General features: G+C 42.1%; 1 protein-coding gene across 1 annotated transcript in view; it reads right to left on the bottom strand.

Moving 5' to 3' along the window:
- SHC4 (SHC adaptor protein 4) overlaps nt 1-26,199 on the bottom strand; it is a 133,164-nt gene that overhangs the window by 87,787 nt on the left and 19,178 nt on the right. The gene's annotated exons all lie outside the window — the stretch shown is intronic.

Genomic DNA, 26,199 nt, shown 5'->3' with positions numbered 1-26,199 from the left:
GTCACCGGGAAAATGGGGATGCAATTAGAATTGTTGTGAGAGTAAATTATTCTATAAAGGTGTCCTCCGAACAGCCTGGTACATATATGTGTTCAAATATTAAAGGAAGTAAAATAAATGTGAGACTAATGATACAGAAACACTGAATCTGGGGATAAAACAAGCATATACATGCAGATAATATACGATTTAGTAATATAAGATCTTATTTTTTGCAAAATCATATAAGGGAGTTCATGAAAAGACAAAATGTTATGTCCTACTCCAGGAATGGGTAAATTTAACTTGAACATGAAGTGTTGGGAAAGGAATTGTGGCTTATAAAGCTCAAAGGTGGTTTATATTTAATGTAGTAGCAGTGGGAGCCACGTCAGACTGCTGGTAAGAGAGTGAGGTGATATGATCAGTCTCTGTGTTTGAGGAGCCTTATGTAAGCAGCAGTATGGGGGGGTTAATAGTGAGGGAATGAGTGAGATGCACCTGCCAAGAGGGAAGTAATGACAGCCCATACCAAAAAGGGATGGTGGCAGTAGGAAGGTGGGGACAGATTCAAGTGGCATCACAGAAATAGAAACTACATTATTCGGTAGTTGATTTGATCTAGAGAATAAGAGAGAAGGATGAGTCAAAGATGACTCAGACGGTTCCAGCCAGGGTAGCAAAGGGAACAGTGATCCCATTAACAGAAACAGGAAAGCCAGGACAGGGGAAGATGAGTTGGTTTGGGACCCATTGACTGAAAGACACTGATGGTGTATCCAGGAAATAACAAGCTGGCAATTGAAAATTCGATTCTGGGATTGCGGAGAGAAATAAAGCCTGAACATGCAGACTTGGGAGTCATCTATATGGCTTTGTCAGGTGAGGTCGTGGGCGTAAATTCTCTTAGCAGAGCAGAGCCTTAGTTGATGAAGAAGAGTGTTTCTCAGAGAATGAGTTCAAAAATATTATGAAAGCCACATCTCAAAGCCACACCCTGAGCATGGGTGAGGAAGCTGTCCTGAGCAGGGTGAGGATGGAAGGGAATCAATCCTTGATTGTTGCCACAATTACCCCAAATGTCAGAAGGAGATCAGCCTCCCCATTGATTCGCACAGTCTATTTCACTCAGAAGCCACTGCTGTGAGGAAGCAGGGAGCAAGCAGCACAGAAAAATATAGCCTGATCACACAGTGGCACAGCAGATAAAACGTCATACTGGGACGCGGAGGACCCAGGTTTGAAACCCCAAAGTTGCTAGCTTGAGTGCAGGCTCACTAGCTTGAGTGCAGGGTCACTGGCTTGAGCGTGGGACCATAGACATGACCCCATGGTCACTGGCTTGAGCCCAAAGGTCACTGGCTTGAAGCCCAAGGTTGCTGGCTTAAACCCAATGTCACTGGCTTAAGCAAGGGGTCACTCACTCTGCTATAGTCCCTGGGTCAAGGTACATATGAGAAAGCAATCAATGAACAACTAAGGTGCCACAACGAAGAATTGATGCTTCTCATCTCTCTCCCTTCCTGTCTGTCTGTCCTTATCTGTCCCTCTCTCTGACTCTCTCTCTGTCTCTGTCAAAAAAATAATAATAATAATCTATCCACTTCTTTGTTTACATACCTAATGACTGCATAGATGGCTAGTGGTTGAAGGTCAAAGTCTGAGGGAGAACTTTAGTTTGTTGACTTAAGTATAAACTAAGGATGACAATACCTCTCATTCATTTATTAAATGCAGATCTCTGTTCTTAAGCAATCCACCCCCAGAAGGATAGGACAACTGTGAAAGAGATTACTTTTCTTTCTCTGAGGTTCACCACTGTTGTTAATTTCACTTCATAGATGAGGAAATTAAGGCCTATTAAAGGAAAGTGCTGCCTCAATTCCATTTGTTCAGTGAGACTATTTCAGGGTATATCCTAGAGTCTGAAGTCCATTTCTGGGGCTCTGTGTACAAGTCTTTTAAAACAGGAAAATCAAAAAGAAAAGGGGAGCGTCGACCTGGAAATGCTGAGGTCGCCAGTTCGAAACGCTGGGCTTGCCTGGTCAAGGCACATATGGGAGTTGATGCTTCCAGCTCCTCCCCCCCTTCTCTCTCTCTCTCTCTCTCTCTCTGTCTGTCTCTCCCTCTCCTCTCTAAAATGAATAAATAAAAAAAAGAAAAGAAAAACGTTTAAAAAAGAAAAGGGGTGAGTGGGACACTTGAAACCATGTCAACACAATAAACTAAAAATAAAAAATAGAAGAGAAGAGGGTCATCCAGCTGGCTCCCACAGACTCTTCTTTGGTCTACCCAGGTGGGTAAGAAGGTGACGAGCCTGGGGGCCACCTGGTAAGAACAGGACTGTACTCAGGCTCTTCTGGGGACTGTAGGAGTTGGCTCATGAGAAAGGAGACACTCCCTAATTTCTGGCCATGTGACAAGGCGAGGACACTGAAGACCTTTATTAGAGATGTCTGGGGTGCTGAGAAAGCAGTGGATCCCAGCAGTGCTCAGACAACAGTCTCATTCAGTACCTGACAGCTCCCCTACCTCCCAGCTCACTCTCTCTCATGCCCCCAGGCGGAAAGAATACCTTCATACTGTGTGAGCTTCAACCACTTGCTCCTGAGAAAAGGTGAACAGCCTATTTATTCATGGTCATGTGTATTTTGGGCTTTGCATTCCAAAAAAGAAATTATTGGGGTTTTCAAAGAAAAGGAAAGATAGCTAGCTTATGGGATCTTCACATCTGGACTGTTTTACAGAATAATAGATTCTTCCAACCTTGGTGTGTCAGGATGATGCTCTAATCAATTGAACTACTCAGCCAGGGCAGAATGATATATTTGTTTGTTTGTTTGTTTGTTTTTAATTCAGTGAGAAGAGAGAAGGCAGAGAGATAGACTCTTGCATGTGCCACGACTGGGATCCACCCAGCAAGCCCACTGTGGGGGGGGGGGTGCTCTCTGCCCATCTAGGGCATTGTTTTGTTGGTCAGCAACCAAGCTCTTCTCAGCACCTGAAGTGGAGGCCAAGGAGCCATCCTCAGCACCTGGGGCCAACTCGCTCTAATCGAGCCATAGTCTTGTCTTGTTCTTGATTTTAGGAGAAAAGCCTTAATTTTTTCACCATTTAGTATAATATTAGCTGGTGGTTTGTCATATATGGCCTTTATTATGTTGAGGTATTTTCCTTCTATTCCAATTTTATTGAGTGTTTTTAACATAAAGGGATGTTGTATTTTATCAAATGCCCTTTCTGCACCTATTGATAGGCTCATATGATTTTTGTTCTTTGTTTTGTTGATGTAGTGTATTATGTTGATCAATTTCCATATTTTGAACCATCCTTGTGCTCCTGGAATGAATTCCATTTGATTGTGATGTATTATTTTTTAAAATGTGTTGTTGTATTCTATTTGCTAGTATTTTGTTTAGAATTTTTGCATCTGTATTCATTAAACATATTGGTCTGTAGTTTTCTTTTTTTGTGTTGTCCTTGCCAGGTTTTGGTATGAGGCTTATGTTGGCTTCATAAAATGTATAAGGGAGTATTGCTTTTCCTTCTATTTTTTTTGGAAGACTTTGAGAAGGATAGGTGCAAAATCCTCTTTGAATGTTTGGTAGAATAAACCAATGTAGCCATCTGGTTCTGGACTTTTGTTTTAGGGAAGATTTTGCTAGTTGTTTCTATTTCCTCCCAGCTTATAGCTCTATTTAAGTTTTCTACTTCTTCATGATTCAGTCTAGGAAGATTGTATAGTTCTAGGAATTTATCCATTTTCTCTAGGTTGTTGAATTGGGTGAAATATAATCTTTCATAATATTCTACTATGATCCTTTGTATATCTGTGGTGTGTGTGGTAATTTCTCCTCTTTCATTAAGGATTTTGTTTATATGAGTCCTTTTTCTTTTTTCCTTAGTGAGTGTAGCAAGTGGTTTGTCTATTTTATTGATCTTTTCAAAGAACCAGCTCTTTGTTATATTAATTTTTTTCTATACTTTTTTCTTCTCTATTTTATTTAGTTCTGCTCTAATTTTTACTATTTCTTTTCTTCTGATTGGGTTGCCTTTGTTTTTCTTTTTCTAGTTTTTTAAGGTATGATGTTGGGTTGTTTACTTAGGATCTCTGTTGTTTCTTGATATAAGCCTGTAATAATAAAAACTTCCCTCTTATTACTGCTTTTGTTGCATCCCAAAAACATTGATATGTCATGTTGTCATTTTCATTTGTCTGTATATATCTTTTGATCTCTGCTTTTATTTCTTCTTTGACCCAGTCATTTTTTAGAGGTATGTTGTTTAATTTTCACGTTTTTGTGGGATTCTTTACTTCCTTTTTATAGTTGAATTCTAATGTCAAGGCTTATGATCAGAAAATATGCTTTGTATAACTTCAATCTTCCTGAATTTGTTCATGTTAGTTTTGTGGCCCAACATATGGCCTATCCTTGAAAATGTTCCATGCACACTGGAGAAGAATGTATAATCTGACATTTTGGGATGAAATGTCCTATAAGTGTCTATTATTCTATTTGGTCCAGAGTGTCATTTAAGGCAGATAGATATCTCTTTATTGATTTTCTGTTTTTGGATGATCTAGTTAAAGCCATCAATGGTGTGTTGAAATCTCCAAGTGTGATCGTATTTTTGTCTGCTTCTATTTTTAGATCAGTTAGTAGATGTTTTATATATATTGGTGCTGCCTGGTTCTGTGCATATGTATTAAAAAGTGTTATGTCTTCTAGATGCACTGTCCCCTTTATCATTGTGAAATGTCCATCTCTGTTTCTGGTTAACTTTGTTGTCTTGAAGTCAGCATTGTCAGATCTGAGTATGGCTACACAGGCTTTTCTTTGGATATTATTCACTTGGAGAATCGTTTTTCCAATCTTTCACTTTGAATCTATTTTGTGCTTGCAGCTTAGATGCGTCTCTTCAAGGCAGCAAATAGTTGGGTTTTGCTTTTTGATCCAATTTGCTACTTTGTACTTCTTTATTGGTGAGTTCAGTTCATTTACATTTAGGGTAATTATTGACACTTGAGGATTTCCTATAGCCATTTTATGGGTTTTTTTCTGGTAGCTCTGGATCTTGTTTGGTTATTCTTTTTTGTTCCTGTCAGTTGTGTTAGTTTGGTGGTATTCCATACTTCTTTTCCCTGTGTCTTCTTTTTTAAGCTGTGTGTTTCAGTAGTGGCTTTTTCATGAGTGGTGACCATTAAGTTAAGAAAAAAATGTTCATATATACAAGAGTCTTTTGTCTTCTGAGTGCTTCTGCATTCCATCCTCCTTTGCTACTGCAGATCTTTATCCTCTCCCCTTTTATGTAATTGTTGTCATAGGTTATCCTTATTTCTATTATGACCTTGTTGGAGCTTTTACTTGTAGTTTTATTTGTTTTGTTCTTTGTATCTGGTCAAATAACCCCCTTGAGTATTTCCTGTAGTGGTAGTTTTCTGATGATAAATACCCTCAGCTTCTGTATGTCTGTAAAATCTTTATTTTGCCTTCATATTTGAAGGATAACTTTAATGGATCTAGTATTCTTGGCTGGTAATTCCTCTCTTTCAGTATTTTGAATGTTTGTGTCCACTCTCTTCTGGCTTGTAGAGTTTCTGCTGAGAAGTCTGATGGTAACCTAATGGGCTTTCCTTTAAATGTTATATTCTTCTTTTCCCTAGCTGCCTTTAGGATTCTTTCTTTGTCATTGATTTTTTGACTATTTTATTATGATGTGCCTTGGAGTAGGTCTATTTGGGTTACAGTAACTCAGCGTTCTGTTTGCTTCTTGGATTCAAGGCTCTTACTCTTTCCATAGGCTTGGGAAATTCTCATCAACTACTTATTTAAATAGGCTCTTCATTCCTTTCTCCCTATCTTCTTCCTTTGATATACCCATTATTCTTAAATTGCTCTTTCCAATGGAGTCAGACAATTCTTGTAGAGTCCTCTCAGGTTTTTTTTTATTCATGAGTCTCTCTCCTCTTCTCTCTGTAGCATCTCTAGTTGCCTGTCTTCAATATCACTGATTCTTTTCTCTATCAGGCTTGTTCTATTAGCTAAACTTGCTACCTCCATTTGCAATTCATGTATTTAATTCTTCATCCCTGTTTTTAAAATTTCAGTCTCCTTGGTGAGGTATTCTTTTTGTTCATCACTTTGTTTTCTGAGCCCATTAAGTTACCTTTTGATGTCTTCTCACATCTTGTTGGATATTTTCAGAACTAATTTTGAATTCTCTATCATTTAACTCCATCGTTTCCATGTGATTGAGATTTTCTTTCTGAAGAAAATGTGTATCCATGGTATTCAATTTCTTCTTCCTTGATGGCATTTGAGAGTGGTATTGTTAAGAACCCTAACAAAAAAAAAACAGCTAAAAAAATAAAATACAACGAAAAATATAAATATTTTAAAAATTATGACAAGAAAAACCACTGAAAAAAGATCCAGAGCAAACCAAAAAATCAAAAACAAAACACCACAAAAAAATAAGAAAAAAAATATTAAGAAGATGAAATTCAAAAGAGAAAAAGAGATAAGAAAGAATAAAAAGAAAAAAAGAAAAAATAAATTTCAGTTTTGAGAGGTTTCTTTCAGTAGGTGTCACTGTATTACGACTTTTAGCTCTGTGAAGTTCCTGTGGTGTCTGTCCTCTGCTCAGATGTTGTTGTTGCAATGAAGTAGGCGGGGCCATAGTCACATTGGTGGGTGGGGCATATTGTGAGGGCTTTATAGCATTGGCCTTACAGCTTCAGCTTTATGGCTTCAACTTTCCAGCTTTACAGCTCTGGCAATGGTGATCTCAGGCTTCTGGGTGCTCCTTCCCACACCTCAACTGAACTGGGGGGCTGGACCTGGAGTACCTCTGTTCTTCAGGAGAGAGAGTGGCTCTGGAGAGTTAGCTGTGGGGTTTGTCTCTGCCACTCTCTGTACTGGGAGGCGAGGGAGGCAGGATCTGGGAGGCTAGGTGCCATACTTTAGCTTTCCCTACTTCTGCCAAGTATGGGCTGTAAGCAGACCATGAGAACACTGGCCATGACCGAGCACTCTGGCCACTTTGGTTTATCTCCCCCCTCTGTTCCTCTACCTATAAATTCCTCCAGGCAGAAGGAGATCCAGTCACTCTGAGTCTTCCTCTCCATACTCCTCAGACAAAATCCAGAGAGCCTGAGCTTCCTTCCTCCCCATAGTCCAGCAGAGAAAAAAACCAGTCACTCCAGGTTTGTCTCCTCTCCTCTCCAAAGCCTACCACAAATGTGTTTTATCTACTGGCTCCCTCTCCACCCCATCCCATCATTAATCAACTTGGTGCATGGATCTTTCAGGTGCACCTGCGATCAGCTGGGATTTCTTCACTGTATTATAGTTGTTCAATTTGTTGAAATTTCAAGGGGAGAGATCTGGAGTATCTCTCAGACCACCATTACACTGAAATCATCTTCAATTTTTTAATGTTTTTATGGGAGTGAGTTTCATCAACTCGAAACATCATATGTTGAGACTGTTATAACCCAAGGATCCATGTATTCCCTTCCTTAGAATGTGGCTGCCCTGCACTAGAGTATGGAAGAATATTGTTTAAGAGAAGGTTTAGGCATAATCCCTGCACTTGATGAGACAAGAAAGAATGGCACTGTGAAATAATCAGAACACTGAGAACAACATACAGTCAACTATGATATGACAAGGGTCTGACCTTCATGCAATAAATGCTCACCAATGATGGAGGCTGCCAATGTGGCCCAAAGACACTATAAATTTTTTTTTGCCTCCTTTAAAGAATTTCTAGTCTTCCCAATTTAAAAAAAAGAGAGAGGGGGGTGAGAATATTCTCTTCACAATCTTGAGACATTGTCTCTACTTGCTTATTCCCCCCCCCCCCTTGGCTTCAACTTACTACAATCATTTCTGGCCTCAAAACTCTACTGAAACTACCTGAGCAAACCAACCACCTCCCCACAATTCACTCTAGTGAACCACTTCTATTCTTGAAATCACCTGGCTAGGCCAGGGCTATTGCCAGCCTCTGGCCACCTTCTTTTTACTCTGAGCTTCTCTCTTTTCTTGGTTTTCATGAGAGTATTTTCTGGTTCCTCATATTTTCTGACTATTCTATCTCAGTCTCCTTTGCTGAGGCAAAATATCTGCAAATAACATATATGATCAGGGATTTTCATCTAGAATATATTAAGAACTCTTACAACTCAATAATAAAGAGAAGTAGCCTATTGAATAATTTTTAATTAGACAAATGATCTGAATAAACATTTCTGCAAAGAAGGTAGACAGATGGCCAGTAAGCTCATGAAAAACTGCTCGATATTGTTCATCACGAGGGAACTGCACATCAAAATCACAGTAAGATATCAAGTCACACCCTCTGGGGTGCCTATAATTAAAACAACAACAACAAAGGAACAAAGTAGCTAGAAATAGCAAGTGTTGGCAAAGATGTAGAGAAACTTGAACCATCATATATTGCTGATAGGAATGTAAAATTGGCAGCTCCTCAAAAGGTACAACTTGGAATTATCATATGAGCCAGCAGTTCTACCTCTAGATATACATCCATGAAAACTGAAAACATAAGCCCACCCAAAATCTTGCACAAAAATGTTCATAGAAACATTATTCATAACACTCAATAAATAGAAACAACCCAAATATCCATCAACTGATAAGTGGATCAATCAAAAGTGGTATATCATGCCCTGAAATAGTATTTGGTAATAAAGGGAAATGAAGTACTGATATGTGCTATCACATGGATGAACCCTGAAAATACTCTTCTAAGGGAAAGAAGTCAATCATAAAACACCACATACTGTAAGATTTCCATTTATATGACATGTCCAGAATCAACAAATCTACAGAACTAGAAAGGAGAGCTGGAAGGTGGAGGATATGGGATATGACTGCTAAAGAGTTCGGGATTATTTTGAGGGTTGATGAAAGTGTTCTAATACTGGTGATGACTGCACAACTCTGTGAATATACTAAAAGCCATTAAATCGTGCACTTTTATTGGTAAATTTTACAGCATGTGAATTATATCTCAGTAGAACTATTACCAAAGAACTATGACTACAACAGGGCACACAAACAGTATTTGCAGGCAGTATGTGGCCCTGATACAAACTAGTCAGGAAATACGTGTGAATGGATAAATGACGAATAAATGAATGAGGCATCAGAAACCACTACCGTTGTTTGAAATATTCAGCACCCTGGAGACAGAGTTCATTGCTCTTCCTTTGGGCTCCCAGAGCATCTTGGTCATACCCCAAGGTTGCACTCACCCGGTGGTGCTGCAATTTATCTGTTTAAATGACTACGCCCACTGCTGGGCTGTGGGCCCCTCAAGGGCAGAGAGTGAGTCTTAGTCATCATTATCCCTGGCACCTCTTACAGGGCAATAAATGATTTATTTGAATAAAGTAGCCTAGAAATGATGTTCAGGAAGTCTCAGAATAACCTGCATCCTAACTGGACCATCTGTAATGTGTTCCTTCTTAAAGAGATATATTGCCAGTTAATACTACCCTGAGGTTGAGTTGGTCAAAGCCATCTTTGTGGCAGGTTTGAGTCGGAATGTGCATTGTGTGGGAAGGGAATGGAAAATCCTTCCCCTTTTGGTGCAGCAAATGTAATGAAAACATGGGTGGGCTGACAGTGGGGATGAGGAACCCCACCTCTGGGATGGGAGCTATATGAGAGCAAGTTTACAGGGACTTCAGTGAGACAAACAGGAAGACAGGCCTCAGTGGAAGAGGCACGGGTGGTCTTGCCAAACAGACTTTCTTAGAGTGACTTTATAGCACCTTTGAAACTTCCCATCCAAGATCCCTGGGCTGCTGACACCTCTTTCTCTACTATTCTCTGCCACTGATGTTTCCTTTCAGAGCGCCCACTGCTGACAGTACTGTGGAAATGCATGTTTGTTGTCTCCTCCACTAGAAGGTCAGTAGCAGAGAGCTGGACTGTTCCATCCCCAACACCTATAACACTGTGTGGCACATAGTAGCTTCTTAAAATAAAACTTGGTTGATTGAATTGAACATATTTTGTTTTGTTTTTTTAAATCCAAACATCTACTCTCTTGAAATCTCCTTCTTCTGCTCCACGTTCAAAAGCCTGAAAATCTCGATCTGTTTGTTCATTCACATTTTAGGTCTTGGCAACCAGGCAATTGCAACCCTCTGAGTCCTTAATGCTCACAAAGATGAAATTTTCTCAAAGTAAGTTGAGTGTTCTACTTGTTCTTCCAAAAGCAAGGTGTCCCTCTTCAGGGTTCCTGACCAAGCCAAAGCAGGGCTGTGAAGGGAGCAAAGCCTGTCGCTCTGGCCCAAACCCTCCCTTGGTACACTCTCCCTGCCAGGTAGACACCTTCTCCACAGCAAATGGAGACAGCACCCATTTTTTAAAAGTCCATCCCCAGTTCCTTTAAGGCAAGCGGAACAGATCACATCTAACTATGATCTCCTGGGCAACTTTAGAATTAAATAAGGGAAGTTTTATTTTTAGGGGGGGGGTGCTTTTTGTTTTGTTTCGTTTTGTTTTGGGCTAGCACAAATTTTATTTCTTTTTTTAACTAAATTTATGGGGTGATAATGGTTAATAAAATTATATAGGTTTCAGATGTACAATTCTATAGCACATCATCTATGTTTATATTGTGTATTCACCATTCCAAGTCAAGTCTCCTTCCATCACCAGTTATTCCCCAATAAGGGAAGTTTTAAGTTGACTCAGAAGAAAAGTTTCTCTTTGACAGTGGACAATCCAGGACCCTCTAAAAAAAGTGTGTTGAGTACCAGAAATCTAGATATACAACAAAGATCTTGGTCTGTTTGACACTTTGGTGACACTAATATACTAAAATACAGGTTGTCTACAAGTGTCAAAAAAAAACCCTTCTAATTCAACTGAAAAAAAAAAGCACTGGTTGTATGTGGGCATGGAAAATATGACAACCATCTGCGTCACATGAGGCGGCCATGTGGTTGTGTCTCATACCAACAGTCCTACTCCCATTGAAAATCCCTTATACATGGGAATTTTTTGAACTGAGAAAGGTTTCATCTCTGCCTACAGACCTGACCACAGACATAGTCACTCAGAGGGAGGTCATTCCTGTGGCGAAAAGCACCCTGAAAGCATTTGGAAGGCAATGATCTCTCCTAGAAATGACTTTACCCCTTGTGTTGAGAGACACGTGGCTCTTTCTATTGCTGGGCACAGCCAGAAAAGGAACCCTCTGTGATCATGTGGTTTTGTACAAACAGAGAATGCCACTCTGTCTAATGAGTGTTACCACAGTGAAACTGTGACAAAACCTGAACAGGAGTGTGATGCTCCTTTTACAGATGGGAAAACTGACTCTCAGACATGCAGTGGCCTATTCAAGGGCCATAGGCCTGGTTAATGGAGAAGAACCCAGATGTTTTGATGCTTACAGCTGTGCTATACCATGTCATCACATTGACCTGGAGAAGTTTTCCACCTAGGGGAGATGCCCAGTCCTGCCTCTATGAGAAATACAAGGTAGTACAAAGTGATGTCAAACACTGGCTTAACAGACTCAAGTGTGCTTCGTCCTATCTGTGAGACATCTGCTGACAGAAATCCCCCCACAGGACCTGGGTCAGGAAGGAGAAATTTCCCTACGATGCTTGCCCCCTGCAGCGCCCCATGCATGATGATGGGTAGGGTTGGTGAAGATATTTAAAATGAAAATGAATTCAGGAAACTAAATACTACTGTTTTGTATTTCTCTTCCATCCATCTACCCATCCAAACAGTTTCTCTCTCTCACTCTCATTTGCTTGCTCTCTCTATCTCTCCATATATAAGAATATTTTTCTTCTATAAAGATAAGAAAAAGAGGTCCTGGTCAGTTGGCTCAGCGGTAGAGCATTGGCCTGGCGTGTGGAAGTCCTGGGTTCTATTCCTGGTCAGGGCACACAGGAGAAGTGCCCATCTGCTTCTCCACCCCTCCCCCTCTCCTTCCTCTCTGTCTCTCTTTTCCCCTCCCGCAGCCAAGGCTCCACTGGAGCAAAGTTGGCCGGGGCACTGAGGACGGCTCCATGGCCTCTGCCTCAGGTGCTAGAATGGCTCCAGCCGCAACAGAGCAACGCCCCAGATGGGCAGAGCATCATCCCCTGGTGGGTATGCCAGGTGGATCCCAGTGGGGCACATGCGGGAGTCTTTCTGACTGACTCCCAGCTTCTAACTTCAGAAAAATACAAAATAAATAAATAAAATAAATTAAATGAAAAGAAAAAGAAGAGTGGTAAAGCATGGCATCTTCTACAGGTGGTAGATACTCTATATTCTATAATAACTGCAAGTGACTTAAGAATGACTACTGACTGCATCAACCACCTAAGACAGTAAATACTGCAATCACTTCGACATTATGTTCATTACTTTTTGTGCTTTCAAAAAACAGGAATTAAACGGTACAAAGATGAATTCTCCTTGACCAAGTGTGCTTTTTGCAGAAACTCCTTGGGGGCCTTGTATCTTATATTTAATTTTAATGCTCAATTTCAAAAGCCACAGCCAATAGCTTTAAGCTAAGTCCTTCGTGGCGAGTGGTAAGTGTTGACACTGTGTCCCAGCTTACTAAGAAACTTTTTTTTTTAATTTTCAATTATAGTTTTTTTAATCTTATTTTTATTTATTTTAATGCAGTGACATTGATAAATCAGGGTACATATGTTCCGAGAAAACATCTCCAGATTATTTTGACATTTGATTATGTTGCATACCCCTCACCCAAAGTCAAATTGTCTTCCGTCACCTTCTATCTGGTTTTCTTTGTGCCACTCCCCTCCCCCCACCCCCTCTCTCTCCTTCCTCGCTCCCTCCCCAACCCCCACCCTACCCCCTGTTACCATCACAATAAGAACAGAATAAAAAAAAAAAAGAAACTTTTAAGAGACTTTTATCCCTGTGTAAGCATAATCCTAGGAGACCAGGATTGCTGTTTTTTGTTGTTCTTAGAGAAAGTCACTAACTCGGTGGGGACTGGCTTCCCATGATGAAAGTGAGAATTGGAAGACTGACCCTACTCAGATTAAGTAGCTTTTGTAATAGCAATTGACTACTCTCTCCTGATAGACCCAGTGAAATACCAGGTTGCGTCAAAGCACTAATGCATTCAGAGGAGCAGAAGGCCTAACAAAGCTGCTTAAAGAAAAAAATAACTGAGTAATTGATCCCAACAGTCATTTTAACTGGAGACCTAGGGTGAAAAAGGCAAGCTTATCTTATTCCCTGGAAGGCCCTCATTCTTTCATGCCTTTATTGTTCTCTTTTGTTTTCATGTATACACTTTCCCAACTCTTCTTTAATGTAATACAACATGGGCATTATTACTTCTGTTCCACAAATACTTCCAATGTTTTGTCTTCCCAGCACTTAGTAGGACTACATTTCTACTGCCCCTTTGAGGTTGAGTGTGAAATCCACTGGGACCATCACACTAGGAGTGATTTTTCACATTTCCTTTCTCTTGCAACTAGGAAGCACAGAGACAGAGCCTCCTTGGACCCAGTCCTGAGGGAGAATGACACAGATTAGAGTCTCCGAGCCAATTTGCTGTGGACACATGGCATAAGCAGGAAATAAAACATTTTTGTCTAAGCCACCGAGATGTTGGGTTTTCTTATGAACATAGGAGGACCTAGTTTATCCTGACTGATACAGTAACCATGAAAGGGAAGAAGGACCATGCCACAGACTAGGAGCATGGGTTCTGAGAGGCGGGCATGGGTTTGAACCTCAGCTCTGCATGCACTAGCTGTGAGACCTTAGGTGAACAACTTTGCACCTCAAGACCTCAGTTTCTTCACCTACAAAATAGGGACAATAACTTATCTGCTTCATAGGGTTATTATGAGGCTCAAATAAGGTAACACGTGTATGGTGTTGAGCACAGTGACTGGCATGTGGAAAGGGCTCAGCAGATGGCAATGACTTTTCTGGGATGACAGTGTTCTTCTTCCCGATCCTCTTCAGTTTCACCTGTCTCCTAGTTTGAGGAGCTGATAGATAAGCCTCAATCAATAGCACTCTTGATAGCAGTACGATCAACGTTGGGATGCAAGGTCCTATGATAGTGTACAGGAGGCTCTCCAACCCAGCCTCTGGGAAGCAGTGAAGATTTTTTTAGAAGAAGGAATGCTGCTGGGAGTCAAGAGGGCAACTAAGAAGAGATTGGGGGAGGGTGTTTACAGGCAATGACCACAACATGTGCAAGAGGTAAGGGCAAGAATAAGGGATGCTCCAAAAATATGACAGGAGTCCAGAGGCATGGCTGGGGTTATAGTTAGGGGCTCCAGTACATTAGTCAACTAGTTAATGTCTACCTGCACAGTTCAATGGGCTCTTGGAAAGCCAGAAGTTGGATCCCATTTACTTTGTATCCTTAGAGTATGGTACAGTACATGGCACACAGTAGGCTCTCAAAAATATTCACAGAATGTCAGATAACTATAACCACATTTCAGGCCTCCTAAGCTTAGAGATGATGCCAATTTCTCTTCATTTTACCATAAGTTTCCAAACAACACTTCCACCCAGCCCACTTCTCAGACCCAAATAAATACAGGCTAAAAATATAGCCCCGGTCATGAATCATAAATGAGATGGAAAAGCGGTGACTCATAGAAGTTAATCTGCTTCCCAAGAGAGTGTTGTTGAACGTCCTTTGCTCTGAAAGGTAAGGCAAAATGCCAGCCCCATTGCTGCGCAGATAAAGCTAAGCTATTCCCAGGCCTGCCATTGGGTACCCACCTGGTATTCCAAGGCTCCCATCCAAGGGGGCCAAGGGGAAGCAGCCCTGTGCACCCCCACAAAGGCTAACAAGAATGCCCTGGGTGTTTGCTCAAGAACATGGCATAGGGCCCTGCCTACTGTCTCAGTGGTCCAACATATCCACCCTATTGTTGACTATGGCCCTAATTTGGTTACTTCTGTAGTCAAGGCAACACCTTTGCAAGATGGCTTAGCAGATGACTTATCAATTTTATTTTATATCCTTGACTAATTAAGTTGGAAACATAATCTAATCTAATAGTTATGGTGTGTGTATGGTTTCTCCGGCCAACCCATAATACAATTAAATTTACAACTAAAATGCAAACCTACATCTTTGGGTTTTTATGAACTTATTTCTCAATTCTGAACTCCTCAAAAATATTAAATAAAGTATACCCCTCACCCCAAAATAACACAATTCTGACTCAGCCTTGAATACCTAGAGTTTGGGGTTGGGCAAGGACCTAGAGTTTATGGTTGATTCAAACACATACTGGAGAGACAGTATGCACCACAAATGCGGGCACGTGCAAGTGCTGCCACAAAGGAGACAATTTTCAGCAGCTCCATCAACTTGTCTCTTCTATTCCCTTTTCTCCACCCAGCATGTCTCTACCCACCCCGCTTTAGAAATTCAAATATCCTTAAACTTCTGTTCTTCCTCAGCTTATCAAATTAAATCCTGCCTTCTGAGAATAATCTGAAATTTTGGGTAGCAGTATATATAATTAACTTACTCTTAAAAACTGGATACCATTTAACTGTCACTGAAAAGACCAATTGGAAAAGGCCAACATTTTTGTCATCGGTTGCCACGTTTAGTCACACATTACGTCCCAGGAGAAGCATCTGTATGATGGTGGTTTCAATCTTCCCGGCTCTCTATGACTATAACTATGCCCACTGTGTGGTCACATCTGGAGGTCATGGTGGCCAAAGAACCTCATTCACATCACCTCCCTTCAAATCACAGCACTGACATTTTCCATGAATGGTCAGCTGTTCTATTATGCTGAAACCACAACTCACATTAGTCAGTCTCCCACATGGTGATAAACTGCTGAATAATGTCATACTGGTTTTCAGCCTTTATGACTTCTCTGAAAGAATCAGCCAAAGATTTTCCTTTGCAGAATTTCAGCCCAAATGTTAACCATCTCTCATTACACCTCTTTTTTTTTTTTCTTTTTTTTTTTAAAGACCCCCGACCTTTTATTTATCTTTTTTAATTTATTCATTTAAGAGAGGAGAGGGAGAGACAGAGACAGAGAGAGAGAGAGACAGAGACAGAGACAGAGAGAGGAGAGACAGAGAGAGAAGGGGGGAGGAGCTGGAAGCATCAACTCCCATATGTGCCTTGACCAGGCAAGCCCAGGGTTTCGAACCGGCGACCTCAGCATTTCCAGGTCGACGCTTTATCCACTGCGCCACCACAGGTCAGGCTCATTACACCTCTTTTTACATGAAACACAAGAGTTTTCTGTACATCAAGTCAGTGAATTCTGACTCCTGATAATATGACTTAAAAGGATACCAGAGCTTGAAGATTATTCATTTCAACCCCTCTACTTTTCATGGATTAAAAATATCAAGTGGCTGATCTAACATCACTCAGCATTTAAAGGGCATGCAGAGTAAAGCCAACTAAAGACACAAAACAGAAGTCAGAAATGTACAAGGAGAACCGGAAGAGTATGATGTGGTGGAAGTCCAGGGCACACAGAGCTTCCTGGAGGAACAGGTTGTTGACTGAATTGAGGGCAGCAGAGAGGACCAATATGCTGAGGAGCTAGAATGTCCACTGGAATCTGGAAACTGCTGGCTTTAACTGTTGGTGTTAGGATAGCAATCACAGTCCAGTACAGAGTAGAAGACAGAGAGCAGGAGATTGCGTGTGCTATAGCGGTTAGGAAGTAAACCAGCAAGCATACTGCTTTTGTTTTCGTTTTTTTTTCTTCTGAGAAAATTTCTATTTTAACAAAAGAGGAAAAACAAACCAAGGGGAGGAGGCTATTTTAAGGATGAAACAGATTTGCTTATGCTCACAGGAGAGAAAGGTTGACAATGACAGGAGGGGGAAATAACAGAGAGATCGCAGTCCCTCGGGAGGCAAAAGTGGACACTATCCATGAAATGTGTAAGACCTGATTCGAAGCAATTATTTTGATCATGAGTCAGTTTCTCCCAAGTGCCCAAATCAACTAGCCTTCCATGTTGAAAGAAACATTTGCCCTTTTCATATGTCTGGATACTATTTGGGGATGCTTAAATAATCAGTTTATATATGTAGAAACATTATGGTAAATAGCAGCAAAATCCTATGACTTCAGTAAACCACAGGGTTGCTTCATAATTAAATTGCAGAGGCATGATGATCAGAGCTAGAAAGAAGTGACCTGCTAGTCAATATTTAAAAACAAAACCCTAGACTCACAAAACCTTTGCAGTGGAAAAGACTATCTTCCCCAATCATTTATTTCTGTAGCATTTAAGGGATATCAACAATTCACGCAACATTACAAAGCTCTAAACAAGTACAGTATAGAAAACTGCTGACCTGTTTCCTCTATTACAGACATCAAGTTCTCCACCAATTCAAATTCAGATTTGTGAGTCAAACTCAAATGATGCCTGTAGATTAAAGTGACACCTTCAGAAAACAACTTGAATAGAAATCAGGTTTAAATTGCTTATTTTGTAGCTTGCACTCTTTTTTCAAAATCTCAGCATATTTAGCTGACCAGAAAGAAAAGAGTACGAGGAAGATTGCCTAGGCCTTTCAAAACCCATTTGCATGAGGCAGATTATTAGTACTCTTGGTTATTACATTAAGTAATGACTTTCTACAAGGATATATAGTTCAATGTAAGCAATCAAAAAGATAGCAATGTGAAGAAAGATTCTAGAAGTAGGAAGGGGTCCATTGGTGGTAATAGCTAATAATGGGAGTCTAGTTCAAGTTTGAGATTTTCATGGAACTCAATAAGCTTCTTTTCTTTCCCAGCCGCTGTCTATACTCTGAACTTCCAACAATCACCATGAGTACCCCTGACCAGCGGAATTCATTGAGTACACAAATGGAAACCAAGAATAGGTGACACCAAGCAGATGTCTCTAGACCAGCCATTCCCATCACACTTAAAGAATGTTTCTTAGGCCCTGGCCGGTTGGCTCAGTGGTAGAGCGTTGGCCTGGCATGCAGGAATCCTGGGTTCGATTCCCAGCCAGGGCACACAGGAGAAGTGCCCATCTGCTTCTCCAACCCTCCCCCTCTCCTTCCTCTCTGTCTCTCTCTTCCCCTCCCACAGCCAAGGCTCCATTGGAGCAAAGTTGGCCCCGGCACTGAGGATGGCTCCATGGCCTCTGCCTCAGGCACTAGAATGGCTCTGGTTGCAACAGAGCGACGCCCCAGATGGGCAGAGCATCGCCCCCTGGTGGGCATGCTGGGTGGATCCCGGTCGGGCGCATACAGGAGTCTGTCTGACTGCCTCCCCATTTCCAACTTCAGAAAAATACAAAAAAAAAAAAAAAAAGAATGTCTCTGTGCATAGCATCACTTCTTTTAACATCCTTCCTTAAAATTTTTTCCCCCGTATTCCTCAGAAGCTGGAAACGGGGACAGACAGTCAGACAGACTCCCGCATGCACCCGACCGGGATCCACCCAGCACGCCCACCAGGTGGCGACACCCTGCCCACCAGGGGGCGATGCTCTGCCCCTTTGGGGCGTCGCTCTCTCGCGACCAGAGCCACTCCAGCGCCCGGGGTAGAGGCCAAGGAGCCATCCCCAGCGCCCGGGCCATTCTTGCTCCAATGGAGCCTCGCCGTGGGAGGGGAAGAAAGAGACAGAGAGGAAGGAGAGGGGGAGGGGTGGAGAAGCAGATGGGCGCTTCTCCTGTGTGCCCTGGCCGGGAATTAAACCCGGGACTTCTGCACGCCAGGCTGATGCTCTACCACTGAGCCAACTGGCCAGGGCCCTTAATTTTTAAAAAAATTTTTTTTACTTTTATTAATTTTTAGAGAGGAGAGAGAATGAGAGAGAGAGAGAAGGGGGAGGGAGGAGCAGGGAGCATCAACTCCCATATGTGCCCTGACCAGGCAAGCTCAGGGTTTTGAACCGGCGACCTCAGCATTCCAGATCGACGCTTTATCCACTGAGCCACCACAGGTCAGGCCTTAACATCCTTCCTAAATTCCATATCCTCCAGACAGTCCTTGAATCCTCCCACTGAGGAAATGATATGGACAATTCAATCATCACCAGAAATCATTTTTTTCAACAATATAAGCTTACAGACTTTGAAGTGGTCCAGGAACGGGCTGCTGTAAAGTTCTGCACAGCTCTGGGTGTAACACTTTGTGGTGACCTTCCTTCGTCTTGTCCATCTTAAACCGTGAGCTTCTAATGAGGTCAGGGCAGAGACTCTGTGTTACCCAACTATATCCTTTCCCTATTTTACCTTTCCTCCTTACTAACAGAAGCACCAATGTACCTAGCTTAAAAACTGCCATTGGCCCTGGCCGGTTGGCTCAGAGGTAGAGCGTCGGCCTAGCGTGCGGAGGACCCGGGTTCGATTTCCGGCCAGGGCACACAGGAGAAGCGCACATTTGCTTCTCCACCCCTCCGCCGCGCCTTCCTCTCTGTCTCTCTCTTCCCCTCCCGCAGCCAAAGCTCCATTGGAGCAAAGATGGCCCAGGCGCTGGGGATGGCTCTGTGGCCTCTGCCCCAGGCGCTAGAGTGGCTCTGGTGGCAACATGGCGACGCCCAGGATGGGCAGAGCATCGCCCCCTGATGGGCAGAGCATCACCCCTGGTGGGCGTGCCGGGTGAATCCCGGTCGGGCGCATGCGGGAGTCTGTCTGACTGTCTCTCCCTGTTTCCAGCTTCAGAAAAAAAAGGAAAAAACAAAAAAAACAAAAAAAAAAACTGCCATTTCCCAGCTTCCCTTGAAGCCAGACCAATGAGATGTAAAAGAACAGCCTGAGTTCAAGGAAAGCTACTTAGAAGGGCTGAATCAACCTTGAGATGTACCTTTTTCTGTCCTTGCCCTTACTTATTGTTGCCTGGAAAACGGACGTGATGGGGGATGCTCTGGCGGTCCTGCTGCAATCTTGAGTGAGTCTAAGGATGGAAGCCATGTGTTAAGGATGGCCAAACAAAAAGATGGAAGGAGCCTGGGTCATTGATGACAGTGGGACTAATGTGTAGCCCTGGCCAACCTACCTATAGACTTCTTTTACATGAGCCAAAAAGTAAATCTTCCAATTATCTGAGTCTTTGTAAAAACCTAATCTGAGTGATACTGAGGCCTTTTAGCCACGTTTGCAGACGGCAGTCAAGGAGTCAGGGCTCCTCCATGGTTTTCTTCCTCCCAATGAGAGTTTTGTGAAAAGATTTGGGACTAGAATCAGTTCAGTTGTCCTTAAATTGATTTTCTTATATAACAGCAAAAGTAACATTTTTAAATGTTTTTATTTATTGATTATAGAGAGACAGGAAAGGAGAGAGAGCAAGAAAAAAACACATCAATCTGTTGTTCCACCCACCCACCCATGCATTCATTGGTTGACTCTTGTATGTGCCCTGACTAGGGATTGAACCAACAACCCTGGCACACTGGGAAAATGTTTCAATCAATTGAGCTACCTGACCAAGTCACATTTTAAAAGTAATAATCCCTATTACCCAAAAGCAGAGACTATACAATAACACCTTCTTCGGAGGTCTCATACTTGACAACCTCAAGTGTCCTAAACATGACCGAGAATACAGAAGAAACTGCCAAAATAGATTTATTAAATTAAGGCAACACTAAAGTTTATGCTTACTGACCAAAAGTAATCAGAAAAAGTATATAAATATAGACATATACATTTTAAAAGCTCACCTATTTGAGGACTCAGTGTTCAAAAGCAACTAAGACATCACACTCAGTAGCTTCTGAGAGTTTGCCCTGGGTCCCACCCAGCACAGCACCATGACTGTTAGAATAAAAGCTCATTCTAATCTGTATCCACTCACAGGTGGTTCTTAAAGCCAAGAAAGTTAGAAATACATGTCCATACAAAAAATGTATATGTTAGGCCCTGGCCAGTTGGCTCACCGGTAGAGCGTCAGCCTGGCGGGCGGGGGACCTGGGTTCGATTCCCGGCCAGGGCACATAGGAGAAGCGCCCATTTGCTTCTCCACCCCCGCCCTCCTTCCTTTCTGTCTCTCTCTTCCCCTTCCGCAGCCAAGGCTCCATTGGAGCAAAGATGGCCCGGGTGCTGGGGATGGCTCCTTGGCCTCTGCCCCAGGCGCTAGAGTGGCTCTGGTCGCGGCAGAGCGACGCCCTGGAGGGGCAGAGCATCGCCCCCTGGTGGGCAGAGTGTCGCCCCCTGGTGGGCGTGCCGGGTGGATCCCGGTCGGGCGCATGCGGGAGTCTGTCTGACTGTCTCTCCCCGTTTCCAGCTTCAGAAAAATACAAAAAAAAAAAAAAAGTATATGTTAATGTTCATAGCAATATTATTTATAAAAACCAAAAAGTGTAAACAACCCAAGTGTCTATCAACTGATGAATGGGTCAACAAAATGTGGTCTATATACACAATGGAATACTATTCCACCATAAAAATAAATGAAGGACTGATACATGCTACAACATGAATAAAATTTGAAAGTATTATGTTAAGTAAAAAAAGCCAGACATAAAGGAAAACATATTATATAATTCTATTTATATAAAATGTCTTAAATAGGTGAATCCATACAGACAGAAAGTTGAGCCTATGTACTCTTATTGATCAATGTCACCCTGTTAAATTTAATTTTTTTAAAAAAGAAAGAAAGTTGATAAGTGGCTGCTAGGGCCTGGAAGTGGGGGTCATAGAGAGTGATTGCTAATAGGTACATGGCTTTTTTCCGGAGTGATGAAAATGTTCTAAAATTAGATTGTAGTTATAGCTGCACTATTCTAAGAATATTAAAACAACTAAATTATACATTTAAAGGGTGAATTTCCCTCTCAAAAAATTTTTTTTGTCCTTGCCAGCTGACTCAGTGGTAGAGCATCGGGCCAGCATGTCGAAGTTCCAGGTTCCATTCCCGGTCAGGGCACACAGGAAAAGTGACCATCTGCTTCTCCATCCTTCTCTCTTCTCCTTCTCTCTCTCTCTCTTCCCCTCCTGTAGCCATGGCTTGAATGGTTCAAGCAAAGTTGGCCCTGGCTCCGAGGATGGTTCCATGGCCTCGCTTCAAGTGCTAAAATAGCTTGGTTGCTGAGCAATAGAGCAGCAGCTCCAGATGGCAGAGCATGGCCGGGTGGGGAGCTTGCCAGGTGGATCCCAGTCAGGGTGCATGTGGGAGTCTGTCTCTCTGCCTCCCTGCCTCTCACTTGATTAAATAAATAAATAAATAAACAAACAAACAAATAAATAAATAAAATGTTTTTCAATCCGTTACCAAGCATATTTGAAGAGAAAGAGGCATATATAATCTTCATTATACAAAGGTTCCCATGTAAAATATATATATATATTTTTATTCAGTGAGAAGAGGGGAGGCAGAGAGACAGACTCCCGTGTACGCCCCAATTGGGATCCACCCAGCAAGCCCACGGAGCGCAATGCTCTGCCCATCTGGGGTGTTGCTCCATTGCTCAGCAACCAAGCTCTTCTTAGCTCCTGAGGCAAGGCCATGGAGCCATCCTCAGTACCAGGGACCAATTGAGTCATGCTGCAGGAAGAAGAAGAGAGAGACAGAAAAAGAAGCTAGAGGGGGAGGGGTGGAGGAGCAGATGGCCACTTCTCTTGTGTGCCCTGACCAGGAATTGAACCCAGGACATCCACATGCCAAGCTGATACTCTACAATTGAGGCAACTGGTCAGGGCCCATATAAAATATTTTAAATTGTTGAAGATTGACTTCTAAAGGGAGAAGCTTATTATCTGAAAAATTCAATGATTTCCTGGTGATGTCAACCAAATAAGCTTGACTGTATCAGGACTCCTACCAGTGGGTGCTGACAGCTTACGTGGGCACCGCATTCAGAAGAAACAGTCCCCCTCTTAGCTCCCTTAAACAGCTGGCTGATGACTCACAGAGTTCCTGCCCTTTCCCTTTTGTCAGAGTTACTCAGTGTGTGTAGGAAGCATTAACTCACTAGCAGGTGAGCCACATCAAAACCTTTCTGGAAGTCAGCAGGCTATAAATCATAAATAAATATATTATCCGTGAGTATGCACATTATGCTTCCTGGAGGCCTCAAGGATCAATACCCACTCCTTGCCAAGACCCAAGGGCCTCCCACAGCAATGCGGATGTCCTACCTCATCCATCCGTCCTCTTTCTTCTTCTTCCATTCCCCCTCCTCCCCCTTCCCTCCCCAGGATCTCTCTCCTTTGTTTCATGCTGGGGTTTGCTGTCTAGCTCTCTCTCCCTCTTCACTGAGCATCTTTGCTCTCTGTGCAATGTGTTCTGAACACTTCTTCCTCAAGTCCCTATCACTGAAGCAGGCACAGTGATAGGGTGCGTACAGTCTGAGCCTTTATTTTCACAGAACTTTGCAACTTACTGCTGCTTGTCATAAGAAAAAAAGAACTGAAGATCTGGTGTGGAATAAGGCTTTCTTTGTTTTTGAGTGAATGTCTTAGAGCTACTCCTGATAGGTTAACACATTTTTTTAAAACTCATCTCTATTTGAAGGGACTGAGAAGAGACCATTGAAATAAGTTAGGTCCTGAGAGTCCGGCATTATGCAGACAGGCATGTTAGCTCCCGTCAGCCGTCTATCAATCGTTGATACATTGGGGAGTTGGGGTGGGGTGCTGTTAACGCTACTCTGAAAAGTTTCAGGTGTTTATTTCAAACTTTCAGTACTTCTAAGATATTTTCAAATCAAAAACCCTTTCCAAGCATCTCTTCATCTACCTAGAATAAGTATCTTAAACATTATTTCCAAAACCAAAAGAAAATTAGAATAAAAATAGATGAGCCTCTGATCCGGTTCTCCTCCATCCCACCCACAGATTCCGTTCTTGGCTGAAGCACCAGTCCTCGCGTCCTCGCCAGCAACACCACGCAGGCCTGTGGGCAGGAGAGAGAGGGCCCTGCTCGTCCAAGGATCTCCCCATGTTCTGCACCTTCTCTCATTTGTTCAAGGCGGTACTTTTGCTCACATATGACTAGTTTTGACTCCTAGATGCTGTGTTGCAGTTGCATGGTGGAAGAGAAACCCAGAGCCTAAAAAGATGTCATGCTTTCTAGCCCCAAATAAGCTAGTCTGTACACTAGAATGAACCAATTGACAGCCAGAAATGCACACTGGACTTAATTTAATTTCAGTGTTCCTCTCTGATAGAAATCCATCAGACAAAAGTCTCTGGGCTTTGCTTTCTGTAACAACACACACGCTCACATTTACAGACCTGCACCCACACATAGGGTCAAGACTCACTCACTGTCTTTGAGGAAATGATCTGTCTGAATGGACCTCAGCATCTCCGGCTACACAATAAGTGGAAAGTCATGTTCCCAGAGTGAGGACCAGGATCCCCTTGTCCTGGGAGCACCCACTTCCTAGGGCCAGCGTGGGGAAGCAGCTATCTGCAGGTGAGGACCGCAGCTGAGGGCAGAAGACAGCAAACAGCGCAGTGAAGGTGAGAGTTTCCTCCCGGGGCCAGCAAGCCAAGGAGGTGTCTCTTAATAAAGGAAGTGTGTCCCCTCCTCCAGGACAATATGCTGCCAGATCAGGACATATTGCTGTGCAAGGGTGCCTCACTCTCTCATTCAGAGAGAAAAAGTGCATTGCACAACAGCTGGCACGGATGTCTTCATCTGTGTCAGTAAGCAAGCTGTGTGTGTATATAAATATGCAATGTTTAGGAATAAGTCTGAAAGGATACCAAACTGTTAGTAGTGGCGACTACCCTAGATAAAGAAACAGTCACCATCACCATTTCCCTTCTGCATTGTTTGACTTTTCCCCCAAATGAGTAGTATGTACCACCTGTGACGTTTCAGAAAATACAATAAATAAAAAGTAGATTAAACAAATAGACTCAGAAGTTGGTCCTCATTGCTCTTCCTTTCTTGTTCTTCTATTTTCAGGCAACACAAGTGAGAGAGAATTCTCATTCACCAGGATGGGGGAGCCTCTGCCTGCCTAGGCATGCTGGAACAAGAGTTTAAATATATTCATTTTGTTGAGTAAAGTACCTTAGTTTCTGGTAAACTGATTTGTAAAACAAAACTGCTTTCACTAGAGCATATTTCTAATAGTCAATGTTATCACACATGAAAAAGAAATGTGTTTTTTCCAAATGACAAATAAAAGCTACTAAAAACAAGTGGCATCTGCCCTTGGAGCAAACTTACCCTATTTGCTTAATGTTTACAAAACGCTAGGGAGTTACAATGGCACTCTATACAGTGCAGACTGTTGTTAAGAGAGACAGAAATCAGAGGGTCTTCCCTTAGTCTTAAGCTGGTGAAAATGTTGGTGCCAGTGGGGGGAACTCAAACATCACATGCCCTTTGTGTTTTCTTTTTAAAGGGAAAGGCTTAGGGTCACAGAAGAGTTTCTAAATTTAAACCTCCATTCTGAGGAATACCCTGTTAGTTGCTGATTCGATTTAATCTTGGGACATGCTATAAATCACTTCCCCCAAACAGAAAGCATCTGGAAACAAAGTACAACAGTATTCGTTAAATGCTGACTGCCTTCAAGGGCAAGATGTTGTCAAGTTTAGTAGGGGAACATTTGTAGAATTAGGTAAACATACTCCTTGATTGCAATTATGAAACAAAGCATTTATATGTAATGACAAAATCAAAAATGTATTATGAGGCATATCAACAAACAAAGTTTTCTCTACAGTCTCTACACAAAAGAATTCTGATGCCTCTGTTCAAATATCTAAACTTCTTAGCCTGATACTTAGGACCCGCTATAATCTGGCTCAAATATTAGTTTATTATCTGTCAGTCTTTTCTGAGCAGCTTCAGCTGAATACCTAATACACAAAACTACAATGAAACTGCCACTTAACCAATTTGCTGCAGTCACCAAACTACTGGAATGTCCACACCTTCTGCTGCCACCACTTGAACTGTGGTCTTACCAAGAATCCCCTTGTATTGGCGCCACACCTACATATGGCAATTGTAGTAGCCAATAAAATCATATCATTTAAGTAGAGAGCAAATAAACTGAAAGAACATGAGTGTGGATTTTTTTAAAGGTAGTCATTTCTATGAAATTTAAGCCAAAAGCTATGGAATGAGTTTATGAAGGCAAGTTGCCTATAAAAATAATGTTAGATGTGGATAAGACGACTTTAAGAAGTTTTTAAAATAAAACTGATTCTGCACTTAGATTACTTTGAAGATGTTTCCAAGATCTCCTTTAAAGAAGTTCTCCTAAAGAAACT

This window comes from Saccopteryx leptura, chromosome 6 (genome assembly GCF_036850995.1).
Source record: "Saccopteryx leptura isolate mSacLep1 chromosome 6, mSacLep1_pri_phased_curated, whole genome shotgun sequence".
NCBI classification, from domain to species: Eukaryota; Metazoa; Chordata; class Mammalia; order Chiroptera; family Emballonuridae; genus Saccopteryx; species Saccopteryx leptura.
The sequence above is the reverse complement of the archived record's forward strand: the minus strand, read 5'-3'. Positions and strand labels throughout refer to the sequence as shown.